At 40.2% G+C, this 24678-nt stretch overlaps 44 non-coding genes across 44 annotated transcripts; all 44 read left to right on the top strand.

The window, feature by feature from the left end:
- The first annotated feature begins 21 nt into the window (after positions 1 to 21).
- On the top strand, positions 22 to 139 carry LOC130616914 (5S ribosomal RNA). The gene has a single exon (XR_008977993.1). It is a non-coding gene; the product is annotated as a 5S ribosomal RNA (ribosomal RNA).
- A 450-nt stretch (positions 140 to 589) lies between these two features.
- Positions 590 to 709, top strand: LOC130618356 (5S ribosomal RNA). Its single transcript, XR_008979429.1, has one exon. It is a non-coding gene; the product is annotated as a 5S ribosomal RNA (ribosomal RNA).
- A 450-nt stretch (positions 710 to 1159) lies between these two features.
- Positions 1160 to 1278, top strand: LOC130616574 (5S ribosomal RNA). Its single transcript, XR_008977656.1, has one exon. It is a non-coding gene; the product is annotated as a 5S ribosomal RNA (ribosomal RNA).
- Positions 1279 to 1727: 449 nt separating this feature from the next.
- LOC130617187 (5S ribosomal RNA) lies at positions 1728 to 1845 on the top strand. The gene has a single exon (XR_008978264.1). It is a non-coding gene; the product is annotated as a 5S ribosomal RNA (ribosomal RNA).
- Positions 1846 to 2295: 450 nt separating this feature from the next.
- On the top strand, positions 2296 to 2415 carry LOC130618357 (5S ribosomal RNA). The gene has a single exon (XR_008979430.1). It is a non-coding gene; the product is annotated as a 5S ribosomal RNA (ribosomal RNA).
- Positions 2416 to 2865: 450 nt separating this feature from the next.
- LOC130616577 (5S ribosomal RNA) lies at positions 2866 to 2984 on the top strand. Its single transcript, XR_008977658.1, has one exon. It is a non-coding gene; the product is annotated as a 5S ribosomal RNA (ribosomal RNA).
- Positions 2985 to 3433: 449 nt separating this feature from the next.
- On the top strand, positions 3434 to 3553 carry LOC130618358 (5S ribosomal RNA). Its single transcript, XR_008979431.1, has one exon. It is a non-coding gene; the product is annotated as a 5S ribosomal RNA (ribosomal RNA).
- Positions 3554 to 4003: 450 nt separating this feature from the next.
- Positions 4004 to 4122, top strand: LOC130616029 (5S ribosomal RNA). The gene has a single exon (XR_008977114.1). It is a non-coding gene; the product is annotated as a 5S ribosomal RNA (ribosomal RNA).
- Positions 4123 to 4571: 449 nt separating this feature from the next.
- On the top strand, positions 4572 to 4690 carry LOC130615706 (5S ribosomal RNA). The gene has a single exon (XR_008976794.1). It is a non-coding gene; the product is annotated as a 5S ribosomal RNA (ribosomal RNA).
- Positions 4691 to 5137: 447 nt separating this feature from the next.
- LOC130616596 (5S ribosomal RNA) lies at positions 5138 to 5256 on the top strand. The gene has a single exon (XR_008977677.1). It is a non-coding gene; the product is annotated as a 5S ribosomal RNA (ribosomal RNA).
- Positions 5257 to 5706: 450 nt separating this feature from the next.
- LOC130615604 (5S ribosomal RNA) lies at positions 5707 to 5825 on the top strand. Its single transcript, XR_008976691.1, has one exon. It is a non-coding gene; the product is annotated as a 5S ribosomal RNA (ribosomal RNA).
- A 450-nt stretch (positions 5826 to 6275) lies between these two features.
- Positions 6276 to 6394, top strand: LOC130615616 (5S ribosomal RNA). The gene has a single exon (XR_008976703.1). It is a non-coding gene; the product is annotated as a 5S ribosomal RNA (ribosomal RNA).
- Positions 6395 to 6844: 450 nt separating this feature from the next.
- Positions 6845 to 6963, top strand: LOC130614907 (5S ribosomal RNA). The gene has a single exon (XR_008975997.1). It is a non-coding gene; the product is annotated as a 5S ribosomal RNA (ribosomal RNA).
- Positions 6964 to 7413: 450 nt separating this feature from the next.
- On the top strand, positions 7414 to 7532 carry LOC130617727 (5S ribosomal RNA). Its single transcript, XR_008978803.1, has one exon. It is a non-coding gene; the product is annotated as a 5S ribosomal RNA (ribosomal RNA).
- Positions 7533 to 7981: 449 nt separating this feature from the next.
- On the top strand, positions 7982 to 8101 carry LOC130618359 (5S ribosomal RNA). Its single transcript, XR_008979433.1, has one exon. It is a non-coding gene; the product is annotated as a 5S ribosomal RNA (ribosomal RNA).
- Positions 8102 to 8551: 450 nt separating this feature from the next.
- On the top strand, positions 8552 to 8671 carry LOC130618360 (5S ribosomal RNA). Its single transcript, XR_008979434.1, has one exon. It is a non-coding gene; the product is annotated as a 5S ribosomal RNA (ribosomal RNA).
- A 450-nt stretch (positions 8672 to 9121) lies between these two features.
- On the top strand, positions 9122 to 9241 carry LOC130618361 (5S ribosomal RNA). The gene has a single exon (XR_008979435.1). It is a non-coding gene; the product is annotated as a 5S ribosomal RNA (ribosomal RNA).
- A 450-nt stretch (positions 9242 to 9691) lies between these two features.
- LOC130616002 (5S ribosomal RNA) lies at positions 9692 to 9810 on the top strand. The gene has a single exon (XR_008977086.1). It is a non-coding gene; the product is annotated as a 5S ribosomal RNA (ribosomal RNA).
- Positions 9811 to 10260: 450 nt separating this feature from the next.
- On the top strand, positions 10261 to 10379 carry LOC130615326 (5S ribosomal RNA). Its single transcript, XR_008976415.1, has one exon. It is a non-coding gene; the product is annotated as a 5S ribosomal RNA (ribosomal RNA).
- A 450-nt stretch (positions 10380 to 10829) lies between these two features.
- Positions 10830 to 10948, top strand: LOC130617546 (5S ribosomal RNA). Its single transcript, XR_008978624.1, has one exon. It is a non-coding gene; the product is annotated as a 5S ribosomal RNA (ribosomal RNA).
- Positions 10949 to 11397: 449 nt separating this feature from the next.
- Positions 11398 to 11516, top strand: LOC130615876 (5S ribosomal RNA). The gene has a single exon (XR_008976963.1). It is a non-coding gene; the product is annotated as a 5S ribosomal RNA (ribosomal RNA).
- Positions 11517 to 11966: 450 nt separating this feature from the next.
- On the top strand, positions 11967 to 12085 carry LOC130614908 (5S ribosomal RNA). Its single transcript, XR_008975998.1, has one exon. It is a non-coding gene; the product is annotated as a 5S ribosomal RNA (ribosomal RNA).
- A 450-nt stretch (positions 12086 to 12535) lies between these two features.
- On the top strand, positions 12536 to 12654 carry LOC130616510 (5S ribosomal RNA). Its single transcript, XR_008977591.1, has one exon. It is a non-coding gene; the product is annotated as a 5S ribosomal RNA (ribosomal RNA).
- Positions 12655 to 13104: 450 nt separating this feature from the next.
- LOC130616087 (5S ribosomal RNA) lies at positions 13105 to 13223 on the top strand. Its single transcript, XR_008977171.1, has one exon. It is a non-coding gene; the product is annotated as a 5S ribosomal RNA (ribosomal RNA).
- A 450-nt stretch (positions 13224 to 13673) lies between these two features.
- Positions 13674 to 13792, top strand: LOC130614909 (5S ribosomal RNA). Its single transcript, XR_008975999.1, has one exon. It is a non-coding gene; the product is annotated as a 5S ribosomal RNA (ribosomal RNA).
- A 450-nt stretch (positions 13793 to 14242) lies between these two features.
- LOC130617548 (5S ribosomal RNA) lies at positions 14243 to 14361 on the top strand. Its single transcript, XR_008978625.1, has one exon. It is a non-coding gene; the product is annotated as a 5S ribosomal RNA (ribosomal RNA).
- A 449-nt stretch (positions 14362 to 14810) lies between these two features.
- LOC130615878 (5S ribosomal RNA) lies at positions 14811 to 14929 on the top strand. Its single transcript, XR_008976964.1, has one exon. It is a non-coding gene; the product is annotated as a 5S ribosomal RNA (ribosomal RNA).
- A 450-nt stretch (positions 14930 to 15379) lies between these two features.
- Positions 15380 to 15498, top strand: LOC130614910 (5S ribosomal RNA). The gene has a single exon (XR_008976001.1). It is a non-coding gene; the product is annotated as a 5S ribosomal RNA (ribosomal RNA).
- Positions 15499 to 15948: 450 nt separating this feature from the next.
- On the top strand, positions 15949 to 16067 carry LOC130616511 (5S ribosomal RNA). Its single transcript, XR_008977592.1, has one exon. It is a non-coding gene; the product is annotated as a 5S ribosomal RNA (ribosomal RNA).
- A 450-nt stretch (positions 16068 to 16517) lies between these two features.
- On the top strand, positions 16518 to 16636 carry LOC130616088 (5S ribosomal RNA). The gene has a single exon (XR_008977172.1). It is a non-coding gene; the product is annotated as a 5S ribosomal RNA (ribosomal RNA).
- Positions 16637 to 17086: 450 nt separating this feature from the next.
- On the top strand, positions 17087 to 17205 carry LOC130614911 (5S ribosomal RNA). Its single transcript, XR_008976002.1, has one exon. It is a non-coding gene; the product is annotated as a 5S ribosomal RNA (ribosomal RNA).
- Positions 17206 to 17655: 450 nt separating this feature from the next.
- LOC130616512 (5S ribosomal RNA) lies at positions 17656 to 17774 on the top strand. The gene has a single exon (XR_008977593.1). It is a non-coding gene; the product is annotated as a 5S ribosomal RNA (ribosomal RNA).
- Positions 17775 to 18224: 450 nt separating this feature from the next.
- LOC130616090 (5S ribosomal RNA) lies at positions 18225 to 18343 on the top strand. The gene has a single exon (XR_008977173.1). It is a non-coding gene; the product is annotated as a 5S ribosomal RNA (ribosomal RNA).
- Positions 18344 to 18793: 450 nt separating this feature from the next.
- On the top strand, positions 18794 to 18912 carry LOC130616615 (5S ribosomal RNA). The gene has a single exon (XR_008977696.1). It is a non-coding gene; the product is annotated as a 5S ribosomal RNA (ribosomal RNA).
- A 450-nt stretch (positions 18913 to 19362) lies between these two features.
- On the top strand, positions 19363 to 19481 carry LOC130615528 (5S ribosomal RNA). Its single transcript, XR_008976617.1, has one exon. It is a non-coding gene; the product is annotated as a 5S ribosomal RNA (ribosomal RNA).
- Positions 19482 to 19931: 450 nt separating this feature from the next.
- On the top strand, positions 19932 to 20050 carry LOC130615713 (5S ribosomal RNA). Its single transcript, XR_008976800.1, has one exon. It is a non-coding gene; the product is annotated as a 5S ribosomal RNA (ribosomal RNA).
- Positions 20051 to 20500: 450 nt separating this feature from the next.
- Positions 20501 to 20619, top strand: LOC130616616 (5S ribosomal RNA). The gene has a single exon (XR_008977697.1). It is a non-coding gene; the product is annotated as a 5S ribosomal RNA (ribosomal RNA).
- Positions 20620 to 21069: 450 nt separating this feature from the next.
- Positions 21070 to 21188, top strand: LOC130615530 (5S ribosomal RNA). Its single transcript, XR_008976619.1, has one exon. It is a non-coding gene; the product is annotated as a 5S ribosomal RNA (ribosomal RNA).
- A 450-nt stretch (positions 21189 to 21638) lies between these two features.
- LOC130615314 (5S ribosomal RNA) lies at positions 21639 to 21757 on the top strand. Its single transcript, XR_008976403.1, has one exon. It is a non-coding gene; the product is annotated as a 5S ribosomal RNA (ribosomal RNA).
- Positions 21758 to 22207: 450 nt separating this feature from the next.
- On the top strand, positions 22208 to 22326 carry LOC130615628 (5S ribosomal RNA). The gene has a single exon (XR_008976716.1). It is a non-coding gene; the product is annotated as a 5S ribosomal RNA (ribosomal RNA).
- A 450-nt stretch (positions 22327 to 22776) lies between these two features.
- Positions 22777 to 22895, top strand: LOC130616617 (5S ribosomal RNA). The gene has a single exon (XR_008977698.1). It is a non-coding gene; the product is annotated as a 5S ribosomal RNA (ribosomal RNA).
- Positions 22896 to 23345: 450 nt separating this feature from the next.
- LOC130616499 (5S ribosomal RNA) lies at positions 23346 to 23464 on the top strand. The gene has a single exon (XR_008977580.1). It is a non-coding gene; the product is annotated as a 5S ribosomal RNA (ribosomal RNA).
- A 450-nt stretch (positions 23465 to 23914) lies between these two features.
- LOC130615315 (5S ribosomal RNA) lies at positions 23915 to 24033 on the top strand. Its single transcript, XR_008976404.1, has one exon. It is a non-coding gene; the product is annotated as a 5S ribosomal RNA (ribosomal RNA).
- A 450-nt stretch (positions 24034 to 24483) lies between these two features.
- Positions 24484 to 24602, top strand: LOC130615531 (5S ribosomal RNA). The gene has a single exon (XR_008976620.1). It is a non-coding gene; the product is annotated as a 5S ribosomal RNA (ribosomal RNA).
- Positions 24603 to 24678: the final 76 nt, after the last annotated feature.

The raw sequence follows: 24678 nt of genomic DNA on the forward strand, positions 1-24678 counted from the left end.
TAGATATCTACCCGTATGTTTGTCTACGACCATACCACGATGAACACACCTGTTCTCGTCCGATCACGGAAGTTAAGCATCGTCGGGCCGGATAGTACTTGGATGGGAAACCGCCTGGGAACTCCCGGTGTCGTAGGCTATTGACTTTTTCACGTTACATTATTTATCATTACGATTGTGACGTATCTTTTTTACGCAATAGCCGCTGAGTAAATCATGTAAGCGACTTGATTAGAAGTTTCTTTCCCTTCAAAACGGCTACGATCTGGCTGCAATTAATGCGCCACGTCGCAAATGAATGGATTACGAGCGTCAGACAAAGAAAATGGCGATGTAGTTAATTTGCTAATTAACTTTGTCATATGAAAATTAAGTCTGAAAGTACCCTAGATTGCCTTCGTTGGAACTTTTTACCGGAAATCTTAAAGCGCATTACTGTCGTAAAGAATCGATAGCTCTTAAAAAGAGCTTTCAAATGCACATAAACACGACCTATTTCCGATCACCCAATCAAGAAATATGATCTTTAAAATTTGAACCATTTTCGATGTAATGTGCTAGTAAATCGTAGATATCTGCCCGTATGTTTGTCTACGACCATACCACGATGAACACACCTGTTCTCGTCCGATCACGGAAGTTAAGCATCGTCGGGCCGGGATAGTACTTGGATAGGGGAACCGCCTGGGATCTCCCGGTGTCGTAGGCTATTGACTTTTTCACGTTACATTATTTATCATTACGACTGTGACGTATCTTTTTTACGCAATAGCCGCTGAGTAAATCAAGTAAGGGACATGATTAGAAGTTTCTTTCCCCTAAAAAGGGCTACAATCGTGCTGCAATAAATGCGCCACGTCGCAAGTGAATGGATTAAGAGCGTCAGACAAAGAAAATGGCGGTGTAGTTACTTTGCTAATTAACTTTGTCATATGAAAATTAAGTCTGAAAGTAACCTAGATTGCCTTCGTTGGAACTTTTTACCGGAAATCTTAAAGCGCATGGTTGTCGTAAATAATGGATAGCGCTTAAAAAGAGCTTTCAAATGCACATAAACACGACCTATTTCGGATAAACCAGTCAAGAAATATGATCTTTAAAGCTTAAACCATTTTCGATGTAATGTGCTAATAAATCGTAGATATTTGCCCGTTTGTTTGTCTACGACCATACCACGATGAACACACCTGTTCTCGTCCGATCACGGAAGTTAAGCATCGTCGGGCCGGGATAGTACTTGGATGGGGAACCGCCTGGAAACTCCTGGTGTCGTAGGCTATTGACTTTTTCACGTCACATTATTTATCATTACGACTGTGACGTATTTTTTTACGCAATAGCCGCTGAGTAAATCAAGTAAGAGACATGATTAGAAGTTGCTTTCCCTTAAAAAGGGCTACAATCTTGCTGCAATAAATGTGCCACGTCGCAAATGAATGGATTAAGAGCGTCAGACAAGGAAAATGGCGATGTAGTTACTTTGCTAATTAACTTTGTCATATGAAAATTAAGTCTGAAAGTACCCCAGATTGCCTTCGTTGGAACTTTTTACCGGAAATCTTAAAGCGCATGGTTGTCGTAAATAATGGATAGCGCTTGAAAAGAGCTTTCAAATGCACATAAACACGAACTATTTCCGATCACCCAGTCAAGAATTATGATCTTTAAAATTTGAACCATTTTCGATGTAATGTGCTAATAAATCGTAGATATCTACCCGTATGTTTGTCTACGACCATACCACGATGAACACACCTGTTCTCGTCCGATCACGGAAGTTAAGCATCGTCGGGCCGGATAGTACTTAGATGGGAAACCGCCTGGGAACTCCCGGTGTCGTAGGCTATTGACTTTTTCACGTTACATTATTTATCATTACGATTGTGACGTATCTTTTTTACGCAATAGCCGCTGAGTAAATCATGTAAGCGACTTGATTAGAAGTTTCTTTCCCTTCAAAACGGCTACGATCTGGCTGCAATTAATGCGCCACGTCGCAAATGAATGGATTACGAGCGTCAGACAAAGAAAATGGCGATGTAGTTAATTTGCTAATTAACTTTGTCATATGAAAATTAAGTCTGAAAGTACCCTAGATTGCCTTCGTTGGAACTTTTTACCGGAAATCTTAAAGCGCATTACTGTCGTAAAGAATCGATAGCTCTTAAAAAGAGCTTTCAAATGCACATAAACACGACCTATTTCCGATCACCCAATCAAGAAATATGATCTTTAAAATTTGAACCATTTTCGATGTAATGTGCTAGTAAATCGTAGATATCTGCCCGTATGTTTGTCTACGACCATACCACGATGAACACACCTGTTCTCGTCCGATCACGGAAGTTAAGCATCGTCGGGCCGGGATAGTACTTGGATAGGGGAACCGCCTGGGATCTCCCGGTGTCGTAGGCTATTGACTTTTTCACGTTACATTATTTATCATTACGACTGTGACGTATCTTTTTTACGCAATAGCCGCTGAGTAAATCAAGTAAGGGACATGATTAGAAGTTTCTTTCCCCTAAAAAGGGCTACAATCGTGCTGCAATAAATGCGCCACGTCGCAAGTGAATGGATTAAGAGCGTCAGACAAAGAAAATGGCGGTGTAGTTACTTTGCTAATTAACTTTGTCATATGAAAATTAAGTCTGAAAGTAACCTAGATTGCCTTCGTTGGAACTTTTTACCGGAAATCTTAAAGCGCATGGTTGTCGTAAATAATGGATAGCGCTTAAAAAGAGCTTTCAAATGCACATAAACACGACCTATTTCGGATAAACCAGTCAAGAAATATGATCTTTAAAGCTTAAACCATTTTCGATGTAATGTGCTAATAAATCGTAGATATTTGCCCGTTTGTTTGTCTACGACCATACCACGATGAACACACCTGTTCTCGTCCGATCACGGAAGTTAAGCATCGTCGGGCCGGGATAGTACTTGGATGGGGAACCGCCTGGAAACTCCTGGTGTCGTAGGCTATTGACTTTTTCACGTCACATTATTTATCATTACGACTGTGACGTATTTTTTTACGCAATAGCCGCTGAGTAAATCAAGTAAGAGACATGATTAGAAGTTGCTTTCCCTTAAAAAGGGCTACAATCTTGCTGCAATAAATGCGCCACGTCGCAAATGAATGGATTAAGAGCGTCAGACAAAGAAAATGGCGATGTAGTTACTTTGCTAATTAACTTTGTCATATGAAAATTAAGTCTGAAAGTACCCCAGATTGCCTTCGTTGGAACTTTTTACCGGAAATCTTAAAGCGCATTACTGTCGTAAAGAATCGATAGCTCTTAAAAAGAGCTTTCAAATGCACATAAACACGACCTATTTCCGATCACCCAGTCAAGAAATATGATCTTTAAAATTTGAACCATTTTCGATGTAATGTGCTAGTAAATCGTAGATATCTGCCCGTATGTTTGTCTACGACCATACCACGATGAACACACCTGTTCTCGTCCGATCACGGAAGTTAAGCATCGTCGGGCCGGGATAGTACTTGGATAGGGGAACCGCCTGGGATCTCCCGGTGTCGTAGGCTATTGACTTTTTCACGTTACATTATTTATCATTACGACTGTGACGTATCTTTTTTACGCAATAGCCGCTGAGTAAATCAAGTAAGGGACATGATTAGAAGTTTCTTTCCCCTAAAAAGGGCTACAATCGTGCTGCAATAAATGCGCCACGTCGCAAGTGAATGGATTAAGAGCGTCAGACAAAGAAAATGGCGGTGTAGTTACTTTGCTAATTAACTTTGTCATATGAAAATTAAGTCTGAAAGTAACCTAGATTGCCTTCGTTGGAACTTTTTACCGGAAATCTTAAAGCGCATGGTTGTCGTAAATAATGGATAGCGCTTAAAAAGAGCTTTCAAATGCACATAAACACGACCTATTTCGGATAAACCAGTGAAGAAATATGATCTTTAAAGCTTAAACCATTTTCGATGTAATGTGCTAATAAATCGTAGATATCTGCCCGTTTGTTTGTCTACGACCATACCACGATGAACACACCTGTTCTCGTCCGATCACGGAAGTTAAGCATCGTCGGGCCGGGATAGTACTTGGATGGGGGACCGCCTGGAAACTCCTGGTGTCGTAGGCTATTGACTTTTTCACGTCACATTATTTATCATTACGACTGTGACGTATTTTTTTACGCAATAGCCGCTGAGTAAATCAAGTAAGAGACATGATTAGAAGTTGCTTTCCCTTAAAAAGGGCTACAATCTTGCTGCAATAAATGCGCCACGTCGCAAATGAATGGATTAAGAGCGTCAGACAAAGAAAATGGCGATGTAGTTACTTTCCTAATTAACTTTGTCATATGAAAATTAAGACTGAAAGTACCCTAGATTGCCTTCGTTGGAACTTTTTACCGGAAATCTTAAAGCGCATGGTTGTCGTAAATAATGGATAGCGCTTAAAAAGAGCTTTCAAATGCACATAAAGACGACCTATTTCGGATAATCCAGTCAAGAAATATGACCTTTAAAGTTTAAACCATTTTCGATGTAATGTGCTAATAAATCGTAGATATCTGCCCGTTTGTTTGTCTACGACCATACCACGATGAACACACCTGTTCTCATCCGATCACGGAAGTTAAGCATCGTCGGGCCGGGATAGTACTTGGATGGGGGACCGCCTGGAAACTCCTGGTGTCGTAGGCTATTGACTTTCACGTCACATTATTTATCATTACGACTGTGACGTATTTTTTTACGCAATAGCCGCTGAGTAAATCAAGTAAGAGACATGATTAGAAGTTGCTTTCCCTTAAAAAGGGCTACAATCTTGCTGCAATAAATGCGCCACGTCGCAAATGAATGGATTAAGAGCGTCAGACAAAGAAAATGGCGATGTAGTTACTTTCCTAATTAACTTTGTCATATGAAAATTAAGTCTGAAAGTACCCTAGATTGCCTTCGTTGGAACTTTTTACCGGAAATCTTAAAGCGCATTACTGTCGTAAAGAGTCGATAGCGCTTAAAAAGAGCTTTCAAATGCACATAAACACGACCTATTTCGGATAATCCAGTCAAGAAATATGACCTTTAAAGTTTAAACCATTTTCGATGTAATGTGCTAATAAATCGTAGATATCTGCCCGTTTGTTTGTCTACGACCATACCACGATGAACACACCTGTTCTCATCCGATCACGGAAGTTAAGCATCGTCGGGCCGGGATAGTACTTGGATGGGGGACCGCCTGGCAACTCCCGGTGTCGTAGGCTATTGACTTTTTCACGTCACATTATTTATCATTACGACTGTGACGTATCTTTTTTACGCAATAGCCGCTGAGTAAATCAAGTAAGAGACATGATTAGAAGTTGCTTTCCCTTAAAAAGGGCTACAATCTTGCTGCAATAAATGCGCCACGTCGCAAATGAATGGATTAAGAGCGTCAGACAAAGAAAATGGCGATGTAGTTACTTTGCTAATTAACTTTGTCATATGAAAATTAAGTCTGAAAGTACCCCAGATTGCCTTCGTTGGAACTTTTTACCGGAAATCTTAAAGCGCATGGTTGTCGTAAATAATGGATAGCGCTTGAAAAGAGCTTTCAAATGCACATAAACACGAACTATTTCCGATCACCCAGTCAAGAATTATGATCTTTAAAATTTGAACCATTTTCGATGTAATGAGCTAATAAATCGTAGATATCTACCCGTATGTTTGTCTACGACCATACCACGATGAACACACCTGTTCTCATCCGATCACGGAAGTTAAGCATCGTCGGGCCGGGATAGTACTTGGATGGGGGACCGCCTGGGAACTCCCGGTGTCGTAGGCTATTGACTTTTTCACGTCACATTATTTATCATTACGACTGTGACGTATCTTTTTTACGCAATAGCCGCTGAGTAAATCAAGTAAGAGACATGATTAGAAGTTGCTTTCCCTTAAAAAGGGCTACAATCTTGCTGCAATAAATGCGCCACGTCGCAAATGAATGGATTAAGAGCGTCAGACAAAGAAAATGGCGATGTAGTTACTTTGCTAATTAACTTTGTCATATGAAAATTAAGTCTGAAAGTACCCCAGATTGCCTTCGTTGGAACTTTTTACCGGAAATCTTAAAGCGCATGGTTGTCGTAAATAATGGATAGCGCTTGAAAAGAGCTTTCAAATGCACATAAACACGAACTATTTCCGATCACCCAGTCAAGAATTATGATCTTTAAAATTTGAACCATTTTCGATGTAATGAGCTAATAAATCGTAGATATCTACCCGTATGTTTGTCTACGACCATACCACGATGAACACACCTGTTCTCATCCGATCACGGAAGTTAAGCATCGTCGGGCCGGGATAGTACTTGGATGGGGGACCGCCTGGGAACTCCCGGTGTCGTAGGCTATTGACTTTTTCACGTCACATTATTTATCATTACGACTGTGACGTATCTTTTTTACGCAATAGCCGCTGAGTAAATCAAGTAAGAGACATGATTAGAAGTTGCTTTCCCTTAAAAAGGGCTACAATCTTGCTGCAATAAATGCGCCACGTCGCAAATGAATGGATTAAGAGCGTCAGACAAAGAAAATGGCGATGTAGTTACTTTGCTAATTAACTTTGTCATATGAAAATTAAGTCTGAAAGTACCCCAGATTGCTTTCGTTGGAACTTTTTACCGGAAATCTTAAAGCGCATGGTTGTCGTAAATAATGCATAGCCCTTGAAAAGAGCTTTCAAATGCACATAAACATGAACTATTTCCGATCACCCAGTCAAGAATTATGATCTTTAAAATTTGAACCATTTTCGATGTAATGTGCTAATAAATCGTAGATATCTACCCGTATGTTTGTCTACGACCATACCACGATGAACACACCTGTTCTCGTCCGATCACGGAAGTTAAGCATCGTCGGGCCGGGATAGTACTTGGATGGGGGACCGCCTGGGAACTCCCGGTGTCGTAGGCTATTGACTTTTTCACGTTACATTATTTATCATTACGATTGTGACGTATCTTTTTTACGCAATAGCCGCTGAGTAAATCATGTAAGCGACTTGATTAGAAGTTTCTTTCCCTTCAAAACGGCTACGATCTGGCTGCAATTAATGCGCCACGTCGCAAATGAATGGGTTACGAGCGTCAGACAAAGAAAATGGCGATGCACTTAGTTTGCTAACTAACTTTGTCATATGAAAATTAAGTCTGAAAGTAGCCTAGATTGCATTCGTTGGAACTTTTTACCGGAAATCTTAAAGCGCATGGTTGTCGTAAATAATGGATAGCGCTTAAAAAGAGCTTTCAAATGCACATAAACACGACCTATTTCGGATAAACCAGTCAAGAAATATGATCTTTAAAGCTTAAACCATTTTCGATGTAATGTGCTAATAAATCGTAGATATCTGCCCGTTTGTTTGTCTACGACCATACCACGATGAACACACCTGTTCTCGTCCGATCACGGAAGTTAAGCATCGTCGGGCCGCGATAGTACTTGGATGGGGGACCGCCTGGAAACTCCTGGTGTCGTAGGCTATTGACTTTTTCACGTTACATTATTTATCATTACGACTGTGACGTAATTTTTTACGCAATAGCCGCTGAGTAAATCAAGTAAGAGACATGATTAGAAGTTGCTTTCCCTTAAAAAGGGCTACAATCTTGCTGCAATAAATGCGCCACGTCGCAAATGAATGGATTAAGAGCGTCAGACAAAGAAAATGGCGATGTAGTTACTTTGCTAATTAACTTTGTCATATGAAAATTAAGTCTGAAAGTACCCTAGATTGCCTTCGTTGGAACTTTTTACCGGAAATCTTAAAGCGCATTACTGTCGTAAAGAATCGATAGCTCTTAAAAAGAGCTTTCAAATGCACATAAACACGACCTATTTCCGATCACCCAGTCAAGAAATATGATCTTTAAAATTTGAACCATTTTCGATGTAATGTGCTAGTAAATCGTAGATATCTGCCCGTATGTTTGTCTACGACCATACCACGATGAACACACCTGTTCTCGTCCGATCACGGAAGTTAAGCATCGTCGGGCCGGGATAGTACTTGGATAGGGGAACCGCCTGGGATCTCCCGGTGTCGTAGGCTATTGACTTTTTCACGTTACATTATTTATCATTACGACTGTGACGTATCTTTTTTACGCAATAGCCGCTGAGTAAATCAAGTAAGAGACATGATTAGAAGTTGCTTTCCCTTAAAAAGGCCTACAATCTTGCTGCAATAAATGTGCCACGTCGCAAATGAATGGATTAAGAGCGTCAGACAAAGAAAATGGCGATGTAGTTACTTTGCTAATTAACTTTGTCATATGAAAATTAAGTCTGAAAGTAACCTAGATTGCCTTCGTTGGAACTTTTTACCGGAAATCTTAAAGCGCATTACTGTCGTAAAGAATCGATAGCTCTTAAAAAGAGCTTTCAAATGCACATAAACACGACCTATTTCCGATCACCCAGTCAAGAAATATGATCTTTAAAATTTGAACCATTTTCGATGTAATGTGCTAGTAAATCGTAGATATCTGTCCGTATGTTTGTCTACGACCATACCACGATGAACACACCTGTTCTCGTCCGATCACGGAAGTTAAGCATCGTCGGGCCGGGATAGTACTTGGATAGGGGAACCGCCTGGGATCTCCCGGTGTCGTAGGCTATTGACTTTTTCACGTTACATTATTTATCATTACGACTGTGACGTATCTTTTTTACGCAATAGCCGCTGAGTAAATCAAGTAAGGGACATGATTAGAAGTTGCTTTCCCTTAAAAAGGGCTACAATCTTGCTGCAATAAATGTGCCACGTCGCAAATGAATGGATTAAGAGCGTCAGACAAAGAAAATGGCGATGTAGTTACTTTGCTAATTAACTTTGTCATATGAAAATTAAGTCTGAAAGTAACCTAGATTGCCTTCGTTGGAACTTTTTACCGGAAATCTTAAAGCGCATTACTGTCGTAAAGAATCGATAGCTCTTAAAAAGAGCTTTCAAATGCACATAAACACGACCTATTTCCGATCACCCAGTCAAGAAATATGATCTTTAAAATTTGAACCATTTTCGATGTAATGTGCTAGTAAATCGTAGATATCTGTCCGTATGTTTGTCTACGACCATACCACGATGAACACACCTGTTCTCGTCCGATCACGGAAGTTAAGCATCGTCGGGCCGGGATAGTACTTGGATAGGGGAACCGCCTGGGATCTCCCGGTGTCGTAGGCTATTGACTTTTTCACGTTACATTATTTATCATTACGACTGTGACGTATCTTTTTTACGCAATAGCCGCTGAGTAAATCAAGTAAGGGACATGATTAGAAGTTTCTTTCCCCTAAAAAGGGCTACAATCGTGCTGCAATAAATGCGCCACGTCGCAAGTGAATGGATTAAGAGCGTCAGACAAAGAAAATGGCGGTGTAGTTACTTTGCTAATTAACTTTGTCATATGAAAATTAAGTCTGAAAGTAACCTAGATTGCCTTCGTTGGAACTTTTTACCGGAAATCTTAAAGCGCATGGTTGTCGTAAAGAATCGATAGCGCTTAAAAAGAGCTTTCAAATGCACATAAAAACGAACTATTTCCGATCACCCAGTCAAGAATTATGATCTTTAAAATTTGAACCATTTTCGATGTAATGTGCTAATAAATAGGAGATATCTACCCGTATGTTTGTCTACGACCATACCACGATGAACACACCTGTTTTCGTCCGATCACGGAAGTTAAGCATCGTCGGGCCGGGATAGTACTTGGATGGGGGACCGCCTGGGAACTCCCGGTGTCGTAGGCTATTGACTTTTTCACGTTACATTATTTATCACTACGATTGTGACGTATCTTTTTTACGCAATAGCCGCTGAGTAAATCATGTAAGCGACTTGATTAGAAGTTTCTTTTCCTTCAAAACGGCTACGATCTGGCTGCAATAAATGCGCCACGTCGCAAATGAATGGATTAAGAGCGTCAGACAAAGAAAATGGCGATGTAGTTACTTTGCTAATTAACTTTGTCATATGAAAATTAAGACTGAAAGTACCATAGATTGCCTTCGTTGGAACTTTTTACCGGAAATCTTAAAGCGCATGGTTGTCGTAAATAATGGATAGCGCTTAAAAAGAGCTTTCAAATGCACATAAACACGACCTATTTCGGATAATCCAGTCCAGAAATATGACCTTTAAAGTTTAAACCATTTTCGATGTAATGTGCTAATAAATCGTAGATATCTGCCCGTTTGTTTGTCTACGACCATACCACGATGAACACACCTGTTCTCATCCGATCACGGAAGTTAAGCATCGTCGGGCCGGGATAGTACTTGGTTGGGGGACCGCCTGGGAACTCCCGGTGTCGTAGGCTATTGACTTTTTCACGTCACATTATTTATCATTACGACTGTGACGTATCTTTTTTACGCAATAGCCGCTGAGTAAATCAAGTAAGAGACATGATTAGAAGTTGCTTTCCCTTAAAAAGGGCTACAATCTTGCTGCAATAAATGCGCCACGTCGCAAATGAATGGATTAAGAGCGTCAGACAAAGAAAATGGCGATGTAGTTACTTTGCTAATTAACTTTGTCATATGAAAATTAAGTCTAAAAGTACCCCAGATTGCCTTCGTTGGAACTTTTTACCGGAAATCTTAAAGCGCATGGTTGTCGTAAATAATGGATGGCGCTTGAAAAGAGCTTTCAAATGCACATAAACACGAACTATTTCCGATCACCCAGTCAAGAATTATGATCTTTAAAATTTGAACCATTGTCGATGTAATGTGCTAATAAATTGGAGATATCTACCCGTATGTTTGTCTACGACCATACCACGATGAACACACCTGTTTTCGTCCGATCACGGAAGTTAAGCATCGTCGGGCCGGGATAGTACTTGGATGGGGGACCGCCTTGAAACTCCTGGTGTCGTAGGCTATTGACTTTTTCACGTCACATTATTTATCATTACGACTGTGACGTATTTTTTTACGCAATAGCCGCTGAGTAAATCAAGTAAGAGACATGATTAGAAGTTGCTTTCCCTTAAAAAGGACTACAATCTTGCTGCAATAAATGCGCCACGTCGCAAATGAATGGATTAAGAGCGTCAGACAAAGAAAATGGCGATGTAGTTACTTTCCTAATTAACTTTGTCATATGAAAATTAAGAATGAAAGTACCCTAGATTGCCTTCGTTGGAACTTTTTACCGGAAATCTTAAAGCGCATGGTTGTCGTAAATAATGGATAGCGCTTAAAAAGAGCTTTCAAATGCACATAAAGACGGCCTATTTCGGATAATCCAGTCAAGAAATATGACCTTTAAAGTTTAAACCATTTTCGATGTAATGTGCTAATAAATCGTAGATATCTGCCCGTTTGTTTGTCTACGACCATACCACGATGAACACACCTGTTCTCATCCGATCACGGAAGTTAAGCATCGTCGGGCCGGGATAGTACTTGGATGGGGGACCGCCTGGGAACTCCCGGTGTCGTAAGCTATTGACTTTTTCACGTCACATTATTTATCATTACGACTGTGACGTATGTTTTTTACGCAATAGCCGCTGAGTAAATCAAGTAAGAGACATGATTAGAAGTTGCTTTCTTTTAAAAAGGGCTACAATCTTGCTGCAATAAATGCGCCACGTCGCAAATGAATGGATTAAGAGCGTCAGACAAAGAAAATGGCGATGTAGTTACTTTGCTAATTAACTTTGTCATATGAAAATTAAGTCTGAAAGTACCCCAGATTGCTTTCGTTGGAACTTTTTACCAGAAATCTTAAAGCGCATGGTTGTCGTAAATAATGGATAGCGCTTGACAAGAGCTTTCAAATGCACATAAACACGAACTATTTCCGATCACCCAGTCAAGAATTATGATCTTTAAAATTTGAACCATTTTCGATGTAATGTGCTAATAAATCGTAGATATCTACCCGTATGTTTGTCTACGACCATACCACGATGAACACACCTGTTCTCGTCCGATCACGGAAGTTAAGCATCGTCGGGCCGGGATAGTACTTGGATGGGGGACCGCCTGGGAACTCCCGGTGTCGTAGGCTATTGACTTTTTCACGTTACATTATTTATCATTACGATTGTGACGTATCTTTTTTACGCAATAGCCGCTGAGTAAATCATGTAAGCGACTTGATTAGAAGTTTCTTTCCCTTCAAAACGGCTACGATCTGGCTGCAATTAATGCGCCACGTCGCAAATGAATGGATTACGAGCGTCAGACAAAGAAAATGGCGATGTAGTTACTTTCCTAATTAACTTTGTCATATGAAAATTAAGACTGAAAGTACCCTAGATTGCCTTCGTTGGAACTTTTTACCGGAAATCTTAAAGCGCATTACTGTCGTAAAGAATCGATAGCGCTTAAAAAGAGCTTTCAAATGCACATAAACACGACCTATTTCGGATAATCCAGTCAAGAATTATGATCTTTAAAATTTGAACCATTGTCGATGTAATGTGCTAATAAATCGGAGATATCTACCCGTATGTTTGTCTACGACCATACCACGATGAACACACCTGTTTTCGTCCGATCACGGAAGTTAAGCATCGTCGGGCCGGGATAGTACTTGGATGGGGAACCGCCTGGGAACTCCCGGTGTCGTAGGCTATTGACTTTTTCACGTTACATTATTTATCACTACGATTGTGACGTATCTTTTTTACGCAATAGCCGCTGAGTAAATCATGTAAGCGACTTGATTAGAAGTTTCTTTCCCTTCAAAACGGCTACGATCTGGCTGCAATAAATGCGCCACGTCGCAAATGAATGGATTAAGAGCGTCAGACAAAGAAAATGGCGATGTAGTTACTTTGCTAATTAACTTTGTCATATGAAAATTAAGACTGAAAGTACCCTAGATTGCCTTCGTTGGAACTTTTTACGGGAAATCTTAAAGCGCATGGTTGTCGTAAATAATGGATAGCGCTTAAAAAGAGCTTTCAAATGCACATAAACACGACCTATTTCGGATAATCCAGTCAAGAAATATGACCTTTAAAGTTTAAACCATTTTCGATGTAATGTGCTAATAAATCGTAGATATCTGCCCGTTTGTTTGTCTACGACCATACCACGATGAACACACCTGTTCTCATCCGATCACGGAAGTTAAGCATCGTCGGGCCGGGATAGTACTTGGATGGGGGACCGCCTGGGAACTCCCAGTGTCGTAGGCTATTGACTTTTTCACGTCACATTATTTATCATTACGACTGTGACGTATCTTTTTTACGCAATAGCCGCTGAGTAAATCAAGTAAGAGACATGATTAGAAGTTGCTTTCCCTTAAAAAGGGCTACAATCTTGCTGCAATAAATGCGCCACGTCGCAAATGAATGGATTAAGAGCGTCAGACAAAGAAAATGGCGATGTAGTTACTTTGCTAATTAACTTTGTCATATGAAAATTAAGTCTGAAAGTACCCCAGATTGCTTTCGTTGGAACTTTTTACCGGAAATCTTAAAGCGCATGGTTGTCGTAAATAATGGATAGCGCTTGAAAAGAGCTTTCAAATGCACTTAAACACGAACTATTTCCGATCACCCAGTCAAGAATTATGATCTTTAAAATTTGAACCATTTTCGATGTAATGTGCTAATAAATCGTAGATATCTACCCGTATGTTTGTCTACGACCATACCACGATGAACACACCTGTTCTCGTCCGATCACGGAAGTTAAGCATCGTCGGGCCGGGATAGTACTTGGATGGGGGACCGCCTGGGAACTCCCGGTGTCGTAGGCTATTGACTTTTTCACGTTACATTATTTATCATTACGATTGTGACGTATCTTTTTTACGCAATAGCCGCTGAGTAAATCATGTAAGCGACTTGATTAGAAGTTTCTTTCCCTTCAAAACGGCTACGATCTGGCTGCAATTAATGCGCCACGTCGCAAATGAATGGATTACGAGCGTCAGACAAAGAAAATGGCGATGTAGTTACTTTCCTAATTAACTTTGTCATATGAAAATTAAGACTGAAAGTACCCTAGATTGCCTTCGTTGGAACTTTTTACCGGAAATCTTAAAGCGCATGGTTGTCGTAAATAATGGATGGCGCTTGAAAAGAGCTTTCAAATGCACATAAACACGAACTATTTCCGATCACCCAGTCAAGAATTATGATCTTTAAAATTTGAACCATTGTCGATGTAATGTGCTAATAAATTGGAGATATCTACCCGTATGTTTGTCTACGACCATACCACGATGAACACACCTGTTTTCGTCCGATCACGGAAGTTAAGCATCGTCGGGCCGGGATAGTACTTGGATGGGGGACCGCCTTGAAACTCCTGGTGTCGTAGGCTATTGACTTTTTCACGTCACATTATTTATCATTACGACTGTGACGTATTTTTTTACGCAATAGCCGCTGAGTAAATCAAGTAAGAGACATGATTAGAAGTTGCTTTCCCTTAAAAAGGACTACAATCTTGCTGCAATAAATGCGCCACGTCGCAAATGAATGGATTAAGAGCGTCAGACAAAGAAAATGGCGATGTAGTTACTTTCCTAATTAACTTTGTCATATGAAAATTAAGAATGAAAGTACCCTAGATTGCCTTCGTTGGAACTTTTTACCGGAAATCTTAAAGCGCATGGTTGTCGTAAATAATGGATAGCGCTTAAAAAGAGCTTTCAAATGCACATAAAGACGGCCTATTTCGGATAATCCAGTCAAGAAATATGACCTTTAAAGTTTAAACCATTTTCGATGTAATGTGCTAATAAATCGTAGATATCTGCCCGTTTGTTTGTCTACGACCATACCACGATGAACACACCTGTTCTCATCCGATCACGGAAGTTAAGCATCGTCGGGCCGGGATAGTACTTGGATGGGGGACCGCCTGGGAACTCCCGGTGTCGTAAGCTATTGACTTTTTCACGTCACATTATTTATCATTACGACTGTGACGTATGTTTTTTACGCAATAGCCGCTGAGTAAATCAAGTAAGAGACATGATTAGAAGTTGCTTTCTTTTAAAAAGGGCTACAATCTTGCTGCAATAAATGCGCCACGTCGCAAATGAATGGATTAAGAGCGTCAGACAAAGAAAATGGCGATGTAGTTACTTTGCTAATTAACTTTGTCATATGAAAATTAAGTCTGAAAGTACCCCAGATTGCTTTCGTTGGAACTTTTTACCAGAAATCTTAAAGCGCATGGTTGTCGTAAATAATGGATAGCGCTTGACAAGAGCTTTCAAATGCACATAAACACGAACTATTTCCGATCACCCAGTCAAGAATTATGATCTTTAAAATTTGAACCATTTTCGATGTAATGTGCTAATAAATCGTAGATATCTACCCGTATGTTTGTCTACGACCATACCACGATGAACACACCTGTTCTCGTCCGATCACGGAAGTTAAGCATCGTCGGGCCGGGATAGTACTTGGATGGGGGACCGCCTGGGAACTCCCGGTGTCGTAGGCTATTGACTTTTTCACGTTACATTATTTATCATTACGATTGTGACGTATCTTTTTTACGCAATAGCCGCTGAGTAAATCATGTAAGCGACTTGATTAGAAGTTTCTTTCCCTTCAAAACGGCTACGATCTGGCTGCAATTAATGCGCCACGTCGCAAATGAATGGATTACGAGCGTCAGACAAAGAAAATGGCGATGTAGTTACTTTCCTAATTAACTTTGTCATATGAAAATTAAGACTGAAAGTACCCTAGATTGCCTTCGTTGGAACTTTTTACCGGAAATCTTAAAGCGCATTACTGTCGTAAAGAATCGATAGCGCTTAAAAAGAGCTTTCAAATGCACATAAACACGACCTATTTCGGATAATCCAGTCAAGAATTATGATCTTTAAAATTTGAACCATTGTCGATGTAATGTGCTAATAAATCGGAGATATCTACCCGTATGTTTGTCTACGACCATACCACGATGAACACACCTGTTTTCGTCCGATCACGGAAGTTAAGCATCGTCGGGCCGGGATAGTACTTGGATGGGGAACCGCCTGGGAACTCCCGGTGTCGTAGGCTATTGACTTTTTCACGTTACATTATTTATCACTACGATTGTGACGTATCTTTTTTACGCAATAGCCGCTGAGTAAATCATGTAAGCGACTTGATTAGAAGTTTCTTTCCCTTCAAAACGGCTACGATCTGGCTGCAATAAATGCGCCACGTCGCAAATGAATGGATTAAGAGCGTCAGACAAAGAAAATGGCGATGTAGTTACTTTGCTAATTAACTTTGTCATATGAAAATTAAGACTGAAAGTACCCTAGATTGCCTTCGTTGGAACTTTTTACGGGAAATCTTAAAGCGCATGGTTGTCGTAAATAATGGATAGCGCTTAAAAAGAGCTTTCAAATGCACATAAACACGACCTATTTCGGATAATCCAGTCAAGAAATATGACCTTTAAAGTTTAAACCATTTTCGATGTAATGTGCTAATAAATCGTAGATATCTGCCCGTTTGTTTGTCTACGACCATACCACGATGAACACACCTGTTCTCATCCGATCACGGAAGTTAAGCATCGTCGGGCCGGGATAGTACTTGGATGGGGGACCGCCTGGGAACTCCCAGTGTCGTAGGCTATTGACTTTTTCACGTCACATTATTTATCATTACGACTGTGACGTATCTTTTTTACGCAATAGCCGCTGAGTAAATCAAGTAAGAGACATGATTAGAAGTTGCTTTCCCTTAAAAAGGGCTACAATCTTGCTGCAATAAATGCGCCACGTCGCAAATGAATGGATTAAGAGCGTCAGACAAAGAAAATGGCGATGTAGTTACTTTGCTAATTAACTTTGTCATATGAAAATTAAGTCTGAAAGTACCCCAGATTGCTTTCGTTGGAACTTTTTACCGGAAATCTTAAAGCGCATGGTTGTCGTAAATAATGGATAGCGCTTGAAAAGAGCTTTCAAATGCACTTAAACACGAACTATTTCCGATCACCCAGTCAAGAATTATGATCTTTAAAATTTGAACCATTTTCGATGTAATGTGCTAATAAATCGTAGATATCTACCCGTATGTTTGTCTACGACCATACCACGATGAACACACCTGTTCTCGTCCGATCACGGAAGTTAAGCATCGTCGGGCCGGGATAGTACTTGGATGGGGGACCGCCTGGGAACTCCCGGTGTCGTAGGCTATTGACTTTTTCACGTTACATTATTTATCATTACGATTGTGACGTATCTTTTTTACGCAATAGCCGCTGAGTAAATCATGTAAGCGACTTGATTAGAAGTTTCTTTCCCTTCAAAACGGCTACGATCTGGCTGCAATTAATGCGCCACGTCGCAAATGAATGGATTACGAGCGTCAGACAAAGAAAATGGCGATGTAGTTACTTTCCTAATTAACTTTGTCATATGAAAATTAAGACTGAAAGTACCCTAGATTGCCTTCGTTGGAACTTTTTACCGGAAATCTTAAAGCGCATTACTGTCGTAAAGAATCGATAGCGCTTAAAAAGAGCTTTCAAATGCACATAAACACGACCTATTTCGGATAATCCAGTCAAGAATTATGATCTTTAAAATTTGAACCATTTTCGATGTAATGTGCTAATAAATCGGAGATATCTACCCGTATGTTTGTCTACGACCATACCACGATGAACACACCTGTTTTCGTCCGATCACGGAAGTTAAGCATCGTCGGGCCGGGATAGTACTTGGATGGGGAACCGCCTGGGAACTCCCGGTGTCGTAGGCTATTGACTTTTTCACGTTACATTATTTATCACTACGATTGTGACGTATCTTTTTTACGCAATAGCCGCTGAGTAAATCATGTAAGCGACTTGATTAGAAGTTTCTTTCCCTTCAAAACGGCTACGATCTGGCTGCAATAAATGCGCCACGTCGCAAATGAATGGATTAAGAGCGTCAGACAAAGAAAATGGCGATGTAGTTACTTTGCTAATTAACTTTGTCATATGAAAATTAAGACTGAAAGTACCCTAGATTGCCTTCGTTGGAACTTTTTACGGGAAATCTTAAAGCGCATGGTTGTCGTAAATAATGGATAGCGCTTAAAAAGAGCTTTCAAATGCACATAAACACGACCTATTTCGGATAATCCAGTCAAGAAATATGACCTTTAAAGTTTAAACCATTTTCGATGTAATGTGCTAATAAATCGTAGATATCTGCCCGTTTGTTTGTCTACGACCATACCACGATGAACACACCTGTTCTCATCCGATCACGGAAGTTAAGCATCGTCGGGCCGGGATAGTACTTGGATGGGGGACCGCCTGGGAACTCCCAGTGTCGTAGGCTATTGAATTTTTCACGTCACATTATTAATCATTACGACTGTGACGTATCTTTTTTACGCAATAGCCGCTGAGTAAATCAAGTAAGAGACATGATTAGAAGTTGCTTTCCCTTAAAAAGGGCTACAATCTTGCTGCAATAAATGCGCCACGTCGCAAATGAATGGATTAAGAGCGTCAGAAAAAGAAAATGGCGATGTAGTTACTTTGCTAATTAACTTTGTCATATGAAAATTAAGTCTGAAAGTACCCCAGATTGCTTTCGTTGGAACTTTTTACCGGAAATCTTAAAGCGCATGGTTGTCGTAAATAATGGATAGCGCTTGAAAAGAGCTTTCAAATGCACATAAACACGAACTATTTCCGATCACCCAGTCAAGAATTATGATCTTTAAAATTTGAACCATTTTCGATGTAATGTGCTAATAAATCGTAGATATCTACCCGTATGTTTGTCTACGACCATACCACGATGAACACACCTGTTCTCGTCCGATCACGGAAGTTATGCATCGTCGGGCCGGGATAGTACTTGGATGGGGGACCGCCTGGGAACTCCCGGTGTCGTAGGCTATTGACTTTTTCACGTTACATTATTTATCATTACGATTGTGACGTATCTTTTTTACGCAATAGCCGCTGAGTAAATCATGTAAGCGACTTGATTAGAAGTTTCTTTCCCTTCAAAACGGCTACGATCTGGCTTCAATTAATGCGCCACGTCGCAAATGAATGGATTACGAGCGTCAGACAAAGAAAATGGCGATGTATTTAATTTGCTAATTAACTTTGTCATATGAAAATTAAGTCTGAAAGTACCCTAGATTGCCTTCGTTGGAACTTTTTACCGGAAATCTTAAAGCGCATTTTTGTCGTAAAGAATCGATAGCGCTTAAAAAGAGCTTTCAAATGCACATAAACACGAGCTATTTCCGATCACCCAGTCAAGAAATTTGATCTTTAAAATTTGAACCATTTTCGATGTAATGTGCTAATAAATCGTAGATATCTGCCCGTTTGTTTGTCTACGACCATACCACGATGAACACACCTGTTCTCGTCCGATCACGGAAGTTAAGCATCGTCGGGCCGGGATAGTACTTGGATGGGGAACCACCTGGGAACTCCCGGTGTCGTAGGCTATTGACTTTTTCACGTTACATTATTTATCATTACGACTGTGACGTATCTTTTTTACGCAATGGCCGCTGAGTAAATCAAGTAAGAGACATGATTAGAAGTTTCTTTCCCTTAAAAAGGGCTACAATCTTGCTGCAATAAATTCGCCACGTCGCAAATGATTAGATTACGAGCGTCAGACAAAGTAAATGGCAATGTACTTACTTTGCTAACTAACTTTGTCATATGAAAATTAAGTCTAAAAGTACCCTAAATTGCCTTCGTTGGAACTTTTTACCGGAAATCTTAAAGCGTATTATTGTCGTAAAGAATCGATATCGCTTAAAAAGAGCTTTCAAATGCACATAAACACGAACTATTTCCGATCACCCAGTCAAGAATTATGATCTTTAAAATTTGAACCATTTTCGATGTAATGTGCTAATAAATCGTAGATATCTGCCCGTATGTTTGTCTACGACCATACCACGGTGAACACACCTGTTCTCGTCCGATCACGGAAGTTAAGCATCGTCGGGCCTGGATAGTACTTGGATGGGGGACCGCCTGGGAACTCCCGGTGTCGTAGGCTATTGACTTTTTCACGTTACATTATTTATCATTACGACTGTGACGTATCTTTTTTACGCAATAGCCGCTGAGTAAATCAAGAATAAGACATGATTAGAAGTTGCTTTCCCAGCAAAACGGCTACAATCGTGCTGCAATAAATGCGCCACGTCGCAAATGAATGGATTAAGAGCGTCAGACAAAGAAAATGGCGATGTAGTTACTTTGCTAATTAACTTTGTCATATGAAAATTAAGTCTGAAAGTACCCTAGATTGCCTTCGTTGGAACTTTTTACCGGAAATCTTAAAGCGCATTATTGTCGTAAATAATGGATAGCGCTTGAAAAGAGCTTTCAAATGCACATAAACACGAACTATTTCCGATCACCCAGTCAAGAATTATGATCTTTAAAATTTGAACCATTTTCGATGTAATGTGCTAATAAATCGTAGATATCTACCCGTATGTTTGTCTACGACCATACCACGATGAACACACCTGTTCTCGTCCGATCACGGAAGTTATGCATCGTCGGGCCGGGATAGTACTTGGATGGGGGACCGCCTGGGAACTCCCGGTGTCGTAGGCTATTGACTTTTTCACGTTACATTATTTATCATTACGATTGTGACGTATCTTTTTTACGCAATAGCCGCTGAGTAAATCATGTAAGCGACTTGATTAGAAGTTTCTTTCCCTTCAAAACGGCTACGATCTGGCTTCAATTAATGCGCCACGTCGCAAATGAATGGATTACGAGCGTCAGACAAAGAAAATGGCGATGTATTTAATTTGCTAATTAACTTTGTCATATGAAAATTAAGTCTGAAAGTACCCTAGATTGCCTTCGTTGGAACTTTTTACCGGAAATCTTAAAGCGCATTTTTGTCGTAAAGAATCGATAGCGCTTAAAAAGAGCTTTCAAATGCACATAAACACGAGCTATTTCCGATCACCCAGTCAAGAAATTTGATCTTTAAAATTTGAACCATTTTCGATGTAATGTGCTAATAAATCGTAGATATCTGCCCGTTTGTTTGTCTACGACCATACCACGATGAACACACCTGTTCTCGTCCGATCACGGAAGTTAAGCATCGTCGGGCCGGGATAGTACTTGGATGGGGAACCACCTGGGAACTCCCGGTGTCGTAGGCTATTGACTTTTTCACGTTACATTATTTATCATTACGACTGTGACGTATCTTTTTTACGCAATGGCCGCTGAGTAAATCAAGTAAGAGACATGATTAGAAGTTTCTTTCCCTTAAAAAGGGCTACAATCTTGCTGCAATAAATTCGCCACGTCGCAAATGATTAGATTACGAGCGTCAGACAAAGTAAATGGCAATGTACTTACTTTGCTAACTAACTTTGTCATATGAAAATTAAGTCTAAAAGTACCCTAAATTGCCTTCGTTGGAACTTTTTACCGGAAATCTTAAAGCGCATTATTGTCGTAAAGAATCGATATCGCTTAAAAAGAGCTTTCAAATGCACATAAACACGAACTATTTCCGATCACCCAGTCAAGAATTATGATCTTTAAAATTTGAACCATTTTCGATGTAATGTGCTAATAAATCGTAGATATCTGCCCGTATGTTTGTCTACGACCATACCACGATGAACACACCTGTTCTCGTCCGATCACGGAAGTTAAGCATCGTCGGGCCTGGATAGTACTTGGATGGGGGACCGCCTGGGAACTCCCGGTGTCGTAGGCTATTGACTTTTTCACGTTACATTATTTATCATTACGACTGTGACGTATCTTTTTTACGCAATAGCCGCTGAGTAAATCAAGAAAAAGACATGATTAGAAGTTGCTTTCCCAGCAAAACGGCTACAATCGTGCTGCAATAAATCCGCCACGTCGCAAATGAATGGATTAAGAGCGTCAGACAAAGAAAATGGCGATGTAGTTACTTTGCTAATTAACTTTGTCATATGAAAATTAAGACTGAAAGTACCCTAGATTGCCTTCGTTGGAACTTTTTACGGGAAATCTTAAAGCGCATGGTTGTCGTAAATAATGGATAGCGCTTAAAAAGAGCTTTCAAATGCACATAAACACGACCTATTTCGGATAATCCAGTCAAGAAATATGACCTTTAAAGTTTAAACCATTTTCGATGTAATGTGCTAATAAATCGTAGATATCTGCCCGTTTGTTTGTCTACGACCATACCACGATGAACACACCTGTTCTCATCCGATCACGGAAGTTAAGCATCGTCGGGCCGGGATAGTACTTGGATGGGGGACCGCCTGGGAACTCCCGGTGTCGTAGGCTATTGACTTTTTCACGTCACATTATTTATCATTACGACTGTGACGTATCTTTTTTACGCAATAGCCGCTGAGTAAATCAAGTAAGAGACATGATTAGAAGTTGCTTTCCCTTAAAAAGGGCTACAATCTTGCTGCAATAAATGCGCCACGTCGCAAATGAATGGATTAAGAGCGTCAGACAAAGAAAATGGCGATGTAGTTACTTTGCTAATTAACTTTGTCATATGAAAATTAAGTCTGAAAGTACCCCAGATTGCTTTCGTTGGAACTTTTTACCGGAAATCTTAAAGCGCATGGTTGTCGTAAATAATGGATAGCGCTTGAAAAGAGCTTTCAAATGCACATAAACACGAACTATTTCCGATCACCCAGTCAAGAATTATGATCTTTAAAATTTGAACCATTTTCGATGTAATGTGCTAATAAATCGTAGATATCTACCCGTATGTTTGTCTACGACCATACCACGATGAACACACCTGTTCTCGTCCGATCACGGAAGTTATGCATCGTCGGGCCGGGATAGTACTTGGATGGGGGACCGCCTGGGAACTCCCGGTGTCGTAGGCTATTGACTTTTTCACGTTACATTATTTATCATTACGATTGTGACGTATCTTTTTTACGCAATAGCCGCTGAGTAAATCATGTAAGCGACTTGATTAGAAGTTTCTTTCCCTTCAAAACGGCTACGATCTGGCTTCAATTAATGCGCCACGTCGCAAATGAATGGATTACGAGCGTCAGACAAAGAAAATGGCGATGTATTTAATTTGCTAATTAACTTTGTCATATGAAAATTAAGTCTGAAAGTACCCTAGATTGCCTTCGTTGGAACTTTTTACCGGAAATCTTAAAGCGCATTTTTGTCGTAAAGAATCGATAGCGCTTAAAAAGAGCTTTCAAATGCACATAAACACGAGCTATTTCCGATCACCCAGTCAAGAAAATTGATCTTTAAAATTTGAACCATTTTCGATGTAATGTGCTAATAAATCGTAGATATCTGCCCGTTTGTTTGTCTACGACCATACCACGATGAACACACCTGTTCTCGTCCGATCACGGAAGTTAAGCATCGTCGGGCCAGGATAGTACTTGGATGGGGAACCACCTGGGAACTGCCGGTGTCGTAGGCTATTGACTTTTTCACGTAACATTATTTATCATTACGACTGTGACGTATCTTTTTTACGCAATGGCCGCTGAGTAAATCAAGTAAGAGACATGATTAGAAGTTTCTTTCCCTTAAAAAGGGCTACAATCTTGCTGCAATAAATTCGCCACGTCGCAAATGATTAGATTACGAGCGTCAGACAAAGTAAATGGCAATGTACTTACTTTGCTAACTAACTTTGTCATATGAAAATTAAGTCTAAAAGTACCCTAAATTGCCTTCGTTGGAACTTTTTACCGGAAATCTTAAAGCGCATTATTGTCGTAAAGAATCGATATCGCTTAAAAAGAGCTTTCAAATGCACATAAACACGAACTATTTCCGATCACCCAGTCAAGAATTATGATCTTTAAAATTTGAACCATTTTCGATGTAATGTGCTAATAAATCGTAGATATCTGCCCGTATGTTTGTCTACGACCATACCACGATGAACACACCTGTTCTCGTCCGATCACGGAAGTTAAGCATCGTCGGGCCTGGATAGTACTTGGATGGGGGACCGCCTGGGAACTCCCGGTGTCGTAGGCTATTGACTTTTTCACGTTACATTATTTATCATTACGACTGTGACGTATCTTTTTTACGCAATAGCCGCTGAGTAAATCAAGAAAAAGACATGATTAGAAGTTGCTTTCCCAGCAAAACGGCTACAATCGTGCTGCAATAAATGCGCCACGTCGCAAATGAATGGATTACGAGCGTCAGACAAAGAAAATGGCGATGTACTTAGTTTGCTTACTAACTTTGTCATATGAAAATTAAGTCTGAAAGTAGCCTAGATTGCATTCGTTGGAACTTTTTACCGGAAATCTTAAAGCGCATGGTTGTCGTAAATAATGGATAGCGCTTAAAAAGGGCTTTCAAATGCACATAAACACGACTTATTTCGGACAAACCAGTCAAGAAATATGATCTTTAAAGCTTAAACCATTTTCGATGTAATGTGCTAATAAATCGTAGATATCTGCCCGTTTGTTTGTCTACGACCATACCACGATGAACACACCTGTTCTCGTCCGATCACGGAAGTTAAGCATCGTCGGGCCGGGATAGTACTTGGATGGGGAACCACCTGGGAACTCCCGGTGTCGTAGGCTATTGACTTTTTCACGTTACATTATTTATCATTACGACTGTGACGTATCTTTTTTACGCAATGGCCGCTGAGTAAAT

The sequence above is a fragment of the Hydractinia symbiolongicarpus genome, chromosome 11 (assembly GCF_029227915.1).
Source record: "Hydractinia symbiolongicarpus strain clone_291-10 chromosome 11, HSymV2.1, whole genome shotgun sequence".
In the NCBI taxonomy this organism is placed as follows: domain Eukaryota; kingdom Metazoa; phylum Cnidaria; class Hydrozoa; order Anthoathecata; family Hydractiniidae; genus Hydractinia; species Hydractinia symbiolongicarpus.